A 12,629-nucleotide genomic window follows, 5' to 3' on the forward strand; every position below is an offset into this window, starting at 1 on the left:
TCAATCATAACCACCTGTCAGTTGGAACGGGGTTCAGTTGGTAGAGTTGTTTTCTAGCATGCACAAAGCTCTGTGTTGCCTCCCTATCTCTGCTTAAGCCTTACCTGGAGGTGCATGTCTGTTGTCCCAGTACTTGACAGCTAGAAGCAGAAGTATCAGAAATTCAAGAATTCCTTGACTACATAGTGAGTTCTGGGTCAGCTCAGGCTACATACCTCAATCAATAAATAAATAAATACCTGAAGGAAGGGATGAGTAAGTGTGAGGCATAAGGCTGTATATTTGGCTTAGGCAGCTGACGTGGGAAGAATTTGGAAAAGTAAGGAGGAATATAGTATTGTTTGTGTTCTATTTGACAGATTGTGATATTTTATCAAGCAACAAACCTCAGTACCAAGACATCTATAAAAATTAATAGTATCCCAATAGGTAGGGAGGCTAAACTTCTTAATGTTGTGCTTTAGGCACTATTTGATCTAATTTACTGTTCTCCAAGCACTCTGGCTTAGACAAAGTGGTACCTTTGGAGAAAGAGAGTAAGTTAAAGTGGGCAAGAGGGTCAGCATCCTTGGGCAACAGCATCTTTCACCTTCAAACTGCAGAATGCTCCATCCTAAAGCTTCAAACACTGGCAGGTTACAACAGATGGAGCTGAGAGAAAAAGAGCAAAATTCCCTGATGTATAAACAAACCTGGCTGCCATGCCAGACCAGGTTATTTTTGCAAGATGAAACTTGTTTACTTACAGAGATTAACAGGAGAATGCAGTTCTTAGATGATATAGGCAAGGTCACACATGTCCACTAGATGATGCAAGCATCTGCAGTTTGACTGCAGTGGCTGAGGCCCTGAGCCAATTCATATTCTCTCTCCTTTCTCTCTCTCTCTCTCTCTTTCTGTGTGTGTGTGTGTGTTTGTGTGTGCGTGACCAAAAAAATAAATAAATAGGGCTGGAGATATTGCTTGTGGTTAAGGCACTTGCCTGAGAAGCCTGACTTCCCAGGTTCAATATTCCAGGTTCAATACTTCAGGTCCTACATAAGCCAGATGCTCATGGTGGCACCTGTGTGTGGAGTTCATTTGCAGTGGCTAGAGGCCCTGGCATGCCTATTCTCACTCTCTGTCATTCTCTCTGTCTCCAATAAAAAATGAACAAAAATCAATCAGAAAAAAATTTAAATAAATTAATTTAATTAAAAATAAATAAATCACTGATATCACTATTACTCCCCATCTTTATTCTTTTTTTTAATTTTTTTTTATTTATTTATTTGAGAGTGACAGACACAGAGAGAAAGACAGATAGAGGGAGAGAGAGAGAATGGGCGCGCCAGGGCTTCCAGCCACTGCAAACGAACTCCAGATGCGTGCGCCCCCTTGTGCATCTGGCTAACGTGAGACCTGGGGAACCGAGCCTCGAACCGGGGTCCTTAGGCTTCACAGGCAAGCGCTTAACTGCTAAGCCATCTCTCCATCCCCCCATCTTTATTCTATGTACTATGCAGTTTAGATATCTTCAGTTTAATCAATTTATACTGCAGGCCTATGTGGAAATCTATACTACACAGATGAAAAAAATCTTGTACACTAGGGAGACTAAGCTTCTTATGTTATGCTTTAGGAAACATAGTATAGCACAGCTGGCGTAGAGCCTAGATTTAACTTTATGTCTGTTTAACCTAAAAGCTCATTTTAAGGCCTTCCTGTTTTTATAATTTGATAGACACACTTCCAATCACATATTAGTACTCAGTATAGTTTATGTTTTCTGCTATTATAAAGTGAGAGATCATGAACCAAGTGGGGCACTGAGATCTCTCTGTCCCATAACTATACACATAGAAACCCACCTTTGTATGGAATATGAGAACAGAAACAGGTCCTAATGAAATTAAGCATCCCTTACACATAAAACCTGCTTTAAAAATTAGCTATCTTTTGTCTTGGTCACGTTATAATTTATAATAGAAAGTGTTTTTAAAATATTTGTCCTAAGAACATAATGAAAGAAGGGGTAGAAAAATTGTAAGAGCCACGAGGTACCAGGTAGGAATGTCCCAGGGCCGGGTCTCCCTGCCAATAGTGACTATAGGCCTCAGGACCCCACAGTGAATACCAATGACCCCACTGAGGAGGGCCCTCAGTGGAATGGGGGTGGTGAAGAAGTGATATGAGTATAACCTTTAAAAAATTAAGTTAAACTTTTCAAAAGTCTCTCAAATCTGAGATCGGTAGACACAAACTTGCTTAGAAAATTACTAAGCAGTAGCTGAACTCCTTCTCATTAAATGTATCATTAATTGATACAACACAGTGGTTTGAGTCATATAGATAGATAAAAGATTAGTTAGATAGATAGATAGATAGATAGATAGATAGATAGATAGATAGATAGATAGATAGATAGAAAGACTCTTTATTTCCTGAGTTAAAACACACACACACACACACACACACACACACACACACACATACTCACTCACTCACATACAAGATTATTCATGGAAAATCCAGCACTGACTTTGGATTTCCATACCCAGGCAATATACATGCCATCAGATACCACAGCACTCCGTCTAGCAGGGTCACACAGGATAAGCGTTTGCAAAGTGTATCTTACTAAGTAATTTATTTTTACATTATAAAAATTTTCCTATAACCTATGTAAAAAAGTAAATAAGATCTTGCTTAAATTTTAAATTGAAAGGTTCATTTTATAGGAAGGATTGTTGTAAACACCTTAAAATTCCACACTCCAAGGCAATCTAACTGTTTGGGAAGTGTTGTATCTTATAATTCATAATTCATGAAAAATTATTAAGTGGTGATAAATATGTTAATTTTGGAGAGGCTTCCATGAGATGATATACATTCCAAAGCTTTTGGAGCTAATAAATCCACAGAGACAGAATGCTTAGAAAACAAAAATCTATTTCACCCTAGTTGGTGAAGCATCCTTCATTCGATTGATTTTCACAACAGACAACATGAAGCAAGCTTATAAATACAATATTAACACTGGGAACACCCCAAGTGTTTTCATGTGTATGATTTTTAGATATTTTAAAAGTCAAGAGACATTATCCATGGAAGGTGGACATCAGTGGTATTACATCTTCAGGTGTGATGACAGGTCAGTTCTGGTGTCCACTTCATAAGATTAGGACTCTAGTACTCTAACTTCAGGGTGAGTCTGTGAGGAGGCTTCCAGACGGATGGATGAAAGAAGGAAGAGCTTCCTCCAGAGTGGTTAGCACTTTTGGTAGTGGACTATATATGAAGAAGTTTCAAGACAGCATATTGCAAAATGCATTCAGTCTATTTACGATGCACTTGATAGCCTTAGAAGTACCAACACAGTTCAGAGCACAAGTTCAAAGTCTCCTGTGATATTCAAAGCCTCTGCAAAGTCAAAATAAGTGATATACTGCCAAAATATAATGTCATAGAGTAAATATTCCCATTCAGAAAAAAGAGAAATAAGAGAATCTCTAGGAAGGATTACATCAAGGCCAGAGTGAAACTCAGAAAGACAAACAGTCTGTTCTGTAGCTCTGTACCCAGCATCTGGAGCATGTGTCATAATATGAGCCCAATAGACTAGGGCAGTACCACGTCTTGTGGCCTTGCCAGCAGCTGCCCTCATAGCCTTTTCTTGGGGTTCACTCTCATTCCTCTGACTTCCTGGGCAGACAGTCCAAGGGATGCTGTCAGCTCAAACAAGGTCTCCCCAAGCCATGGATGCAGCGACTTCTCAGTGACAGGAGAAATAGACCTGGGAAGACTTCCTTAGCTGTCCCTGTATAAGTAGGGCCACAGCAACAACATCTCTCTATTTTCAAGTGAAAAGTGAGTTGAATTTTTACACTCTGGAAACTGTGTTGAGAGGGGCCTGACCAATTTGAAAGTTTCTTAAGGCATCTTTGTGACAGTATCTTTAATGTTCTATTTGGGAAGCTAAGCTGATTTGTGGAGAAATATGAAAAAGTTTAGTCTCTTAGAACAAAGCCTCCAAGTTATCTTTAGACTGTGTTAAATTAACTCAGTTAAATTCAAGGCATTAGAAACATATTCATTTAATTAAATCTTTCTAGGTATACATAGGTCAAGACATCACATTTTAACTCATAAATGTGAATAATTTTTTAATTAATATAAACAGATTAAATAAATATTGCCAGTGAAAATTTTGCCTACTTGTTTGACACTAAGTTTCTTGCCCTCCATTTCTCCAGTCTTATTATTGGCAGGATGGTTAGGATAGCTATATGTATTTTTGCTTCCTAAGACTTTTCCAAAGGATTTTTTAATTTTTTTGTTTATTTTTATTTACTTATTTGAGAGCGACACACACACACACACACAGAGAGAGAGAGAGAGGAAGAGGGAGAGAATGGGCACAACAGGGCCTCCAGCCACTGCAAACAAACTCCAGATGCATGCACCCTTTGTGCATTGGCTTACATGGGTACTGGGGAAACAAGCCTCGAACCGGGATCTATAGGCTTCACAGGCAAGCACGTAATCACTAAGCCATCTCTCCAGCCCCTTTCCAAAGGATTTTTAAGCTATCATCCTCAATAGAAATTTAATGCTTTCCAGGGCTGGAGAGATGGCTTAGCAGTTAAGTGCTTGCCTGTGAAGCCTAAGGACCCCGGATCGAGGCTCGGTTCCCCAGGTCCCACGTTAGCCAGATGCACAAGGGGGCGCACGCATCTGGAGTTTGTTTGCAGAGGCTGGAAGCCCTGGCATGCCCACTCTCTCTCTCCCTCTATCTGTCTTTCTCTCTGTGTCTGTTGCTCTCAAATAAATAAATAAATAAATTTTCAAAACAAGAAATTTAATGCTTACTTGACAATACTTCCAAGTTATTTTTCTAAGAATAGGCATAACTGGCCTTCCATAGAATAAAACAGTATTTTCCTTGTTGTGCACATAAAATAGAATAAATAAGAAATATAGCATCAGGCATGGTGGTGCATGCGTTTAATCCCAGCACTTGGGAAGCAGAGATAGGAGGATTGCTTTGATTCAAGGCTACCCTGAAACTACATAGTAAATTCCAAGTCAGCCTGAGCTACAGTGAGACCCTACCTCGGAAAAAAGAAAGAAAGAAGGAAAGAAAGAAAGAAATCATATAAGGCTAGGGATATGATTTTATGAATAAAGTGCTTTCTGCATAGACATGAGGACCAGGATTGGATCCACAGCACGCATGTAAATCCTGGGTGTATTGTAGCCCATGTGTAATTCCAGGACTACAGAGGTCAAGAAAGGGGCTTTCCAGGACAAGGTGCTAGCTAGACCAGCCAATCTCTGGGCTCGAGTGAGGAACCCTACCTCTTTAAGTGAAGTAGAGAGCAAGAGCAACTGAGTACCTCTGCTCACACACACAAATGAACATGTATATACACGAGTATGCGTGATGGTACACACCTTTAATCCCAGCACTCAGGAGGCAGAGGTAGGAGGGTTGCGGTGAGTTCAAGGCCACCCTGAGACTACATAGTGAATCCCAAGTCAGCCTGGGCTAGAGTGAGACCCTACCTTGAAAAAAATAATCCATGTCAAATGGTAAGACATGGATTAGTATTTTTCTTCTAAAGGTAAAACAAATGACAATGAATCTAAGAAAAGTTAAAATCAAGAGCAAATTCCAACTTCCTTCTCATGTGGCCCATGGTGCTTCCTATTCCACTGTTGCTCCTATCATTTTTTTCCATCTGTCTCGCCAATAGTTTTATGGTTGCCAACCCAAATCACATTACACACACACACACACACACACAAAAGGCATGTACACCATTTACAAATCAAAGAATTTCAACTTGAGCCAGGCCTGATGGCTCACACTTTTAATCCCAGCATTCCTAGAGCTGAAGTAGAAGGATTTCCATGGGTTTGGGGTCAATGGAGGCTACATAGTAAATGCCAGGTCAGTGTGAGCTCGAGTATGACCCTGCCTCAAAAAAAAAAAGGAAAGAAAGAAAAGACATTGTTGATGTTGAAAAAGAACTTAAATTCTTTTCCCAAAATGTTATAAGAGAAAGAAATGTGGGGTGTGTGTGTGTGTGTGTGTGTGTGTGTGTGTGTGTGCGCGCGTCTGGTGTGTGTACATGAATAAATAGTAAAGAAATTAGTATAGGACGGTATTAATGCATTGGAGCATTGATGGGCCACCTCCATTAGTGAAATGTCTGGCACATTTTCATTATATTAGTAGACTTGGAATTTATATGTTTTTTTTTTACTTTTTATTCACTAATTTGAATTCTTTCCACATTGCTATTACTTGGGGAATGTTTCATTCTCATTGCATGCATGTGTTTCAAAGGATACACATATAAAGAAATGCATCAGTATTCCCAGAGCATTTTTAAACTGAACTCTACAATTCAAGAGATTTATGGTTTAAGTATGAATACACAAGTGCATTTTCAAAAAAGCCAACCTTTTATCAAAATCTGCAATAGGTATGCAAAGAGAGACAATATCATCTGGCAAGTACACTACATTTTTCTAATATTTTCCTTCACCTTTTTATATTCCTTTTCCTCCTACAATTTTCAAATCAAAGTTGGCAGAAAAGCTTTCTGAGACCACAATACCACTTCCCAATTATATGCTTAATACCTAAACACCGAACAGCTTATCTAATACTTGTTTAAATAATGAGCCCAATTATGGCAATCATTAGCATTTTTCCATTTGCTTTTCTCTAATTATGAGCATAGCACAAAGGTAGCAATGTAATACAAATGATGCTGAGCAGCACAGTGGAAATTCCTGTGTAAAAAGTGAGACAGGTCCTCTGCCTTATTTACTGAGACAAAGTTGAGAACATTTGCCAAAACCTGAGAGCAATATTTGGACATATGTCTAATATTTTTTTATAAGAGGAGAAATTTTGCTCCCCAAAAAGGGGAGAAAGAGAATAATTAAAGAGAAGTACCTCTCTCCAGGGGTTTATTCCTTCCTAATTAGCAGGTCTCATGCCTAGAGGATCACACAGACTCAAGCCTAAAGGAAAAGGCTGGACAAAGAAGTGGTAGTCACCAGGAACATATATGAATACAATAGCTTTAAGAAACACTCTAAAACTCACTTGGGAATTTAGCAAATTCCAAAGTAAGTATTCTACTTTTCAAAAACCAGCAAGAGAAAAACACCATCAAGACATATTGACATCAATGAAAACACTTCCAAGGTTTTCCCGACATAACAATAGCTCCCTCATGCCACATCATCCAAAGCATATATTCAAAACGAAGTTCTTCTGAATCAATATTAAAGCCTCTTTCCATTTTGGATGGAAAATATTAGAGTCTCTTTTCCTAGAAAACAGCAAAGCTGTTTCACATGCCCCAGAAATCAGTCTTCTCACATATGACCTCAAAGTTTAGAATTTATGAGGAAACCCTTGGTTATTCCACTAAGAAGTTAAAAAAAAAAACAAAACAGTACTGGTCTTGCCAGACCCTGTTACAAGCAAAATAAAAGCCTGTTTGTCTGAACAGGTTCCCATGCATCTGCTGTACAGCCACCCACAGTGCCAACCCTACTGCAGGCTACACCAGGCTGCTTCCAGTGTTCCTAACTCCAGAAGCCCCCAACAGAAAATTCGTCTCTACCAAGTATTAAGAGTTCTGGGGGGCTGGATAGATGGCTTAGTGGTTAAATGCTTGCCTGTGAAGCCTAAGGACCTTGGTTCAAGGCTGGATTCCCCAGGACCCACGTTAGCCAGATGCACAAGGGGGTGCACATGTCTGGAGTTCGTTTGCAATGGCTGGAGGCCCTGGCATGCCCATTCTCTCTCTCTTTCTCTACCTGCCTCTTTCTCTCTGTTACTTTCAAATAAATAAATAAAAATAAACAAAAATAAATTTTTTTAAAGTGCTGAGGCCAGGGAGTAGCTCAGGAGGTAAAGGGCTTAGCATAGCACTGCATAAACCAGGCATCCTGACAATGCTTATAATACGCACACTTAGAAAAGGATCAGAAGTTCAAGGTCATCCTTGGCTACATACTGAGTTTCAGGCCAGTCTAGGATACATGGGGCCTTTTCAAGGGAAGGAAAAGAAGGAAGAATGGAAAGGAGGGGAGAGAGCAAAGGGGGAGGAGAAAGGAGAAAAACAAAGACAATGCTAAACTTTTAAGTCCATTTCCTCAATTTTTGGTATTATCATTTGCACGGTGGTGTGCTAACAATCACAAATAAGATTTGTTTCCTCAGGCTAAATGTAGTGACAAAAATTGAAGTGAAAAGATATATCACAGGTAAATTAAAAAATATACCAAATCTAGCTAGGCATGGTGGTGCACACCTTTAATCCCAGCACTGGGGAGGCAGAAGTCGCAAGATCACTGTAATTCTGAGCCCAGACTGGGACATCAGAGTGAGTTCCAGGTCAGCCTGGACTAAAGTAAGATTATTCTACCTAGGGAAAAAAATATGTGTACCAAATCTACTCTAGGGCTTTTTGTCTTATTTCTTCTCCAGATGATAGACAGGTGTCAGCACTGTTTTAGTCCAGTATGAGCTAGGCTAAAGTCACAAAATCAGTTAGCAAAGTTGCCATACAGCTGGACATGATAGAGCACACCAGTGTTCTCAGAACCAAGGAGGCTGAGGCAAGAGGGTCTAGAGTTCAAGGACAGTCTGGGCTCCATAGACTAAAGGAAGGAAGGAATGAAAAAAGAAAAAATGGAAGGAATGTAGAAACAAAGGGAGGAAGGAAGGAAGCAACAAAAAAGGAGAGGAGAAAAAATGAAGAGAGAGAAGGGAAGGAGGGAAGAAGGGAAGGTGTGAGGAAAGTTAAATAATTGATTCTTATGGTGCCACAAGTTTCTATGAATCTGAGGAATAAGCATCATCATTTTAATTATTCACTAGAATATCATCTATTTGTTTCAAAATGCCAATCCCTAATTGAAAGAATGAGTATACAATATAGATTTACACAAACATGATCCATTATTTCATGGAAATATGAACATGTGTGTATGTATGTATGTATGTGTGTATGTATGTATGTGTGTATGTATGTGTATATATATATGTATGTATGTATATGGAAAATATATAGTGGCAAAAAGTAGACTAGAGGTCTGGAGAGATGGCTTAGTGGTTAAAGCACTTACCTGCAAAGCGTTAAGGACCCATGTTCAACTCTCCAGATCCTACATAAGCCAGGTGCAGAAGGTGATACGTGTGCAAGGTCATGCATGTACACAAGGTGGCTCACACATCTAATGCTTGGTAGCAGTGGCAAAAGGCCCTGGTGCACCAATTCTCTCTCTCTCTCTCTCTCTCTTGCTCTCACTCATAAAAAAATAAGACTAAATGTTCCATACATCAGTACAGAGACATTTACTCAACTATGTTTATAGCTGCTCAATTCATTATAGCTAAGAACTGGAATTAACCCAGATGCCCATCACTGGATGAATGGATAATGAACTTGTGGTTCATTGACACTATGGAATTCCACTCAGTTGTAATAAAAAAATGATACAAGGAAATTTGTAGAAAAATGGACAGAGCTTGGAAGAGATCACAGAAAGACAAATGTCACATGGTGTCACTTATCTGTGATTCCTGACCTGGACCTGCTCGAGTTGCTGTCATACCTCAGACAATAGGGATGGAAGGTTTTGAGGGGAATGGAATGGAAGGGGAGGGGGAAAACAAACAGAAAATTAAGTCCAAAATGAGCTGATACCATAGAAACCTTTATCCTTGGAGACAGACTAAAAGATACAACCCTCAAAAGGAGTAAAGGGGGAGCACCTGAAAAGTAGGGCTCTGGAGAGGGTGGGATGAAGCCTAAGCTTAAAAGAAAATTTCTTTTCTGTCTCTGGCCTGTATCTCCAAGTACTGGAGATTGATTGCTACCAACACTGAGCTATTGATCAAAGAGACCTATAAGGTCCCCAAATCAAGACAGCTTCCTATCAAAGCACTTGATTACCCACTTGAGGCAAAAGGTAAGATCCTATTGCTGAAAACACTATATGCTACTGACACAGAGCACAGGGAGACCTGGCTGGAATTCAAAAGAAAGCCAGTCGCCAGACAGCCTGTCCAGGGCCAGAAAACGCTACGTGAACTACAGGGGAAATGGCCAAGAAAGGTCTGAGAAATCAGAGGTCTACTCAGAAGCAAACACCTTGACACAATATACATGCCAGTGCAATAGTGGCACACATCCTCAGTGGGTACCCAATAGCTTTCTGATTGGCTAATATGAGATCCACTCATCTGGAATTGGGAACCAGATCAGAATCCTATGGAGACAAAGATTATGTTCTCCAATGTCAAGCTCTCAATAGTCTTTGGCTAAAAGAGGGGTTACATACATCAAATTCTCCCTAAATTAATAATGCTTATCCCATTTAAACTATGCTGACTTCACTCTCCATTGGAGCATCTGTTCTTCTTTTTCAGAAGGTAGCCAGACCAGAGGAGATAAATTATTCCTCACACTTCAGCCAAGCCACAGCTGAATCCACATAGGAATTGGGGAGACAAGCATGGGTGATGTTTCCATGCTGACCCCCATAATCAGCCCTAGGGTATAGAAGACAGACCCTGAGGATACTCAACACCTACCAAAGCAGAGACTCAGAAGCTCCTAAGAGCTCATCATTGAAGTAGACTTAAAACACACCCACCACAGCTCAGGAAATTTTGCAGAAGAAGAGGCAGAAAGATTGTAAGAGCCACAGGTTAAGACATCATGCCCAGAGGCATTCCTTCCCCCTCCCCCCCAAAAAATAACTGACTGCTGCTCCCACAACACATAAATTACAATCCCATAGAGAATACCTAAAACCCCACTGAAGAACATCCCCAATGGAATGGGGGCAGGGATGAGGGAAAAGAGGGTACCAACACATGATGTATCTATATAAAACATGTTGTTAATAATAATAATAATAAAACCTTAAAAATAAATTAAAAAGTAAATTAGATATCATACATTCTATAAAAGTGAATCAACAAGCTAAAACTAATGCAAAGGAAAACACTAGAAATTTTATGGCATTTGGAATGGTTGCTTAGATATGGTATCAAATGCACAGACAGCCAAAGAAAAAGTAGACAATTTGGAGTTCCTCACAGTTAACTTTTGTGTATCAAAAGACACTATTAAAAAGTTAAAAAGAGCCAGGCGTGGTGGCACACGCCTTTAATCCCAACACTCGGGAGGCAGAGGTAGGAGGATCTCCATGAGTTTGAGGTCACCCTGAGACTCCATAGTGAATTCCAGGTCAGCCTGGGCTAGAGTGAGACCCTACCTTGAAAAAAAAAGAAAAAGTTAAAAAGGCCAGGTGTGGTGGTGCATGCCTTTAATCTCAGCACTTGGAGGCAGAGGTAGGAGGGTTGATATAAATTCAAGGCCACCCTGAGACTACATAGTGAATTCCAAGTCAGCCTGAATTAAAATGAGACCATACCTCAGAAAAAAAAAAAAAAGTAAAAAAAAAAAAACTCAACCCATAACATGAGACAATACATCTGTAAATCATATATCTAATTAGAGATTACTATCCAAAATATATAAGGAACCCCAGCAATTAAACAGCAACAAAAAACAGTTACAAAATGTACAAAGGACTAGAATAGATATTTCTCAGATAAGCAAATAGCCAATAAGCACATGTAAAGATGTTCAACCTAGTGATCTGGGTTTGATTCCTCAGTGCCCACATAAAGTCAGATGTACAAAGTGGCGCATGCATGGGGAGACATTTGCAGTGGCCACAGGCCCTGAAGTACCCATTCTTTCTCTCTTTCTCTCTCTCCCTCTCCCTCACCTCTCTTCTCCACCTCTCTCCCTGCATGACAGTCCAAGCACTCAGTGTGCTGAGGCAAGAAGTCTGGAAATTCAAGATCAGCCTGGGTAACATATGAAGAACTTGTCTCCAAAAAAAAAAATTATTAAGATGGTAAAATTTATGTGATGTGTATTTTACAATAATAAAAATGTATAACAAGGAATTTCAGATAGTTCTATTAAGAGAAAATAAAGGTGAAAACAGCATAGAATGAGTTCAAGCACTCAGCACAGGTGACATTTGACTGAGATGTGAATCAGGGAGTCAGAACGGGAAGGCCCAGGGGCAAAAATTTCAGGCAGAGAGAAGAACAAATACGAAATGCCTGAAGCAGGCATGAGCTTTGAATGTTAAGGGGGAAAAAAGAAAGAATTGTCAGTGGAAGGAATCCAAGAATATTGATGTAAGATGACCTACAAAAGACAGTAAGAGACTATAGGCATGGAAACAATATGAAGATTCTTCTAAGGACAATATAAAACCTTGGAGAATTTTTGGGCAACTGACATAATTTGTAAAAGACTATTTGGGTTTGTATTTAGAGAAAGAATCATATGAGGCAAGAATTGAAACGTATCCATTAGGAGTTGCTGTAACAGCCCAGAAGACAGAGAATTGTGGCTTGGAATAGTAAAGACAGAAAGACATTTAATATGTTTTGTAGGGGAAACCAACAAATCTTCTGATTTAGTTATGGACAGGGTAATTCAAGTTGGCCAAGGACAGACTGGTTTCTTTCTTTGTTCCCATGCTTTCTACGGGTAGAGAGTTCTTTAACTCTCAACAGT

At 39.6% G+C, this 12,629-nt stretch overlaps 1 protein-coding gene across 3 annotated transcripts in view; it reads right to left on the reverse strand.

Moving 5' to 3' along the window:
• Tafa2 (TAFA chemokine like family member 2) overlaps nt 1–12,629 on the reverse strand; it is a 517,412-nt gene that overhangs the window by 397,690 nt on the left and 107,093 nt on the right. The window lies entirely within an intron of this gene.

The sequence above is a fragment of the Jaculus jaculus genome, chromosome 6 (genome assembly GCF_020740685.1).
Source record: "Jaculus jaculus isolate mJacJac1 chromosome 6, mJacJac1.mat.Y.cur, whole genome shotgun sequence".
Classification (NCBI taxonomy): Eukaryota; Metazoa; Chordata; class Mammalia; order Rodentia; family Dipodidae; genus Jaculus; species Jaculus jaculus.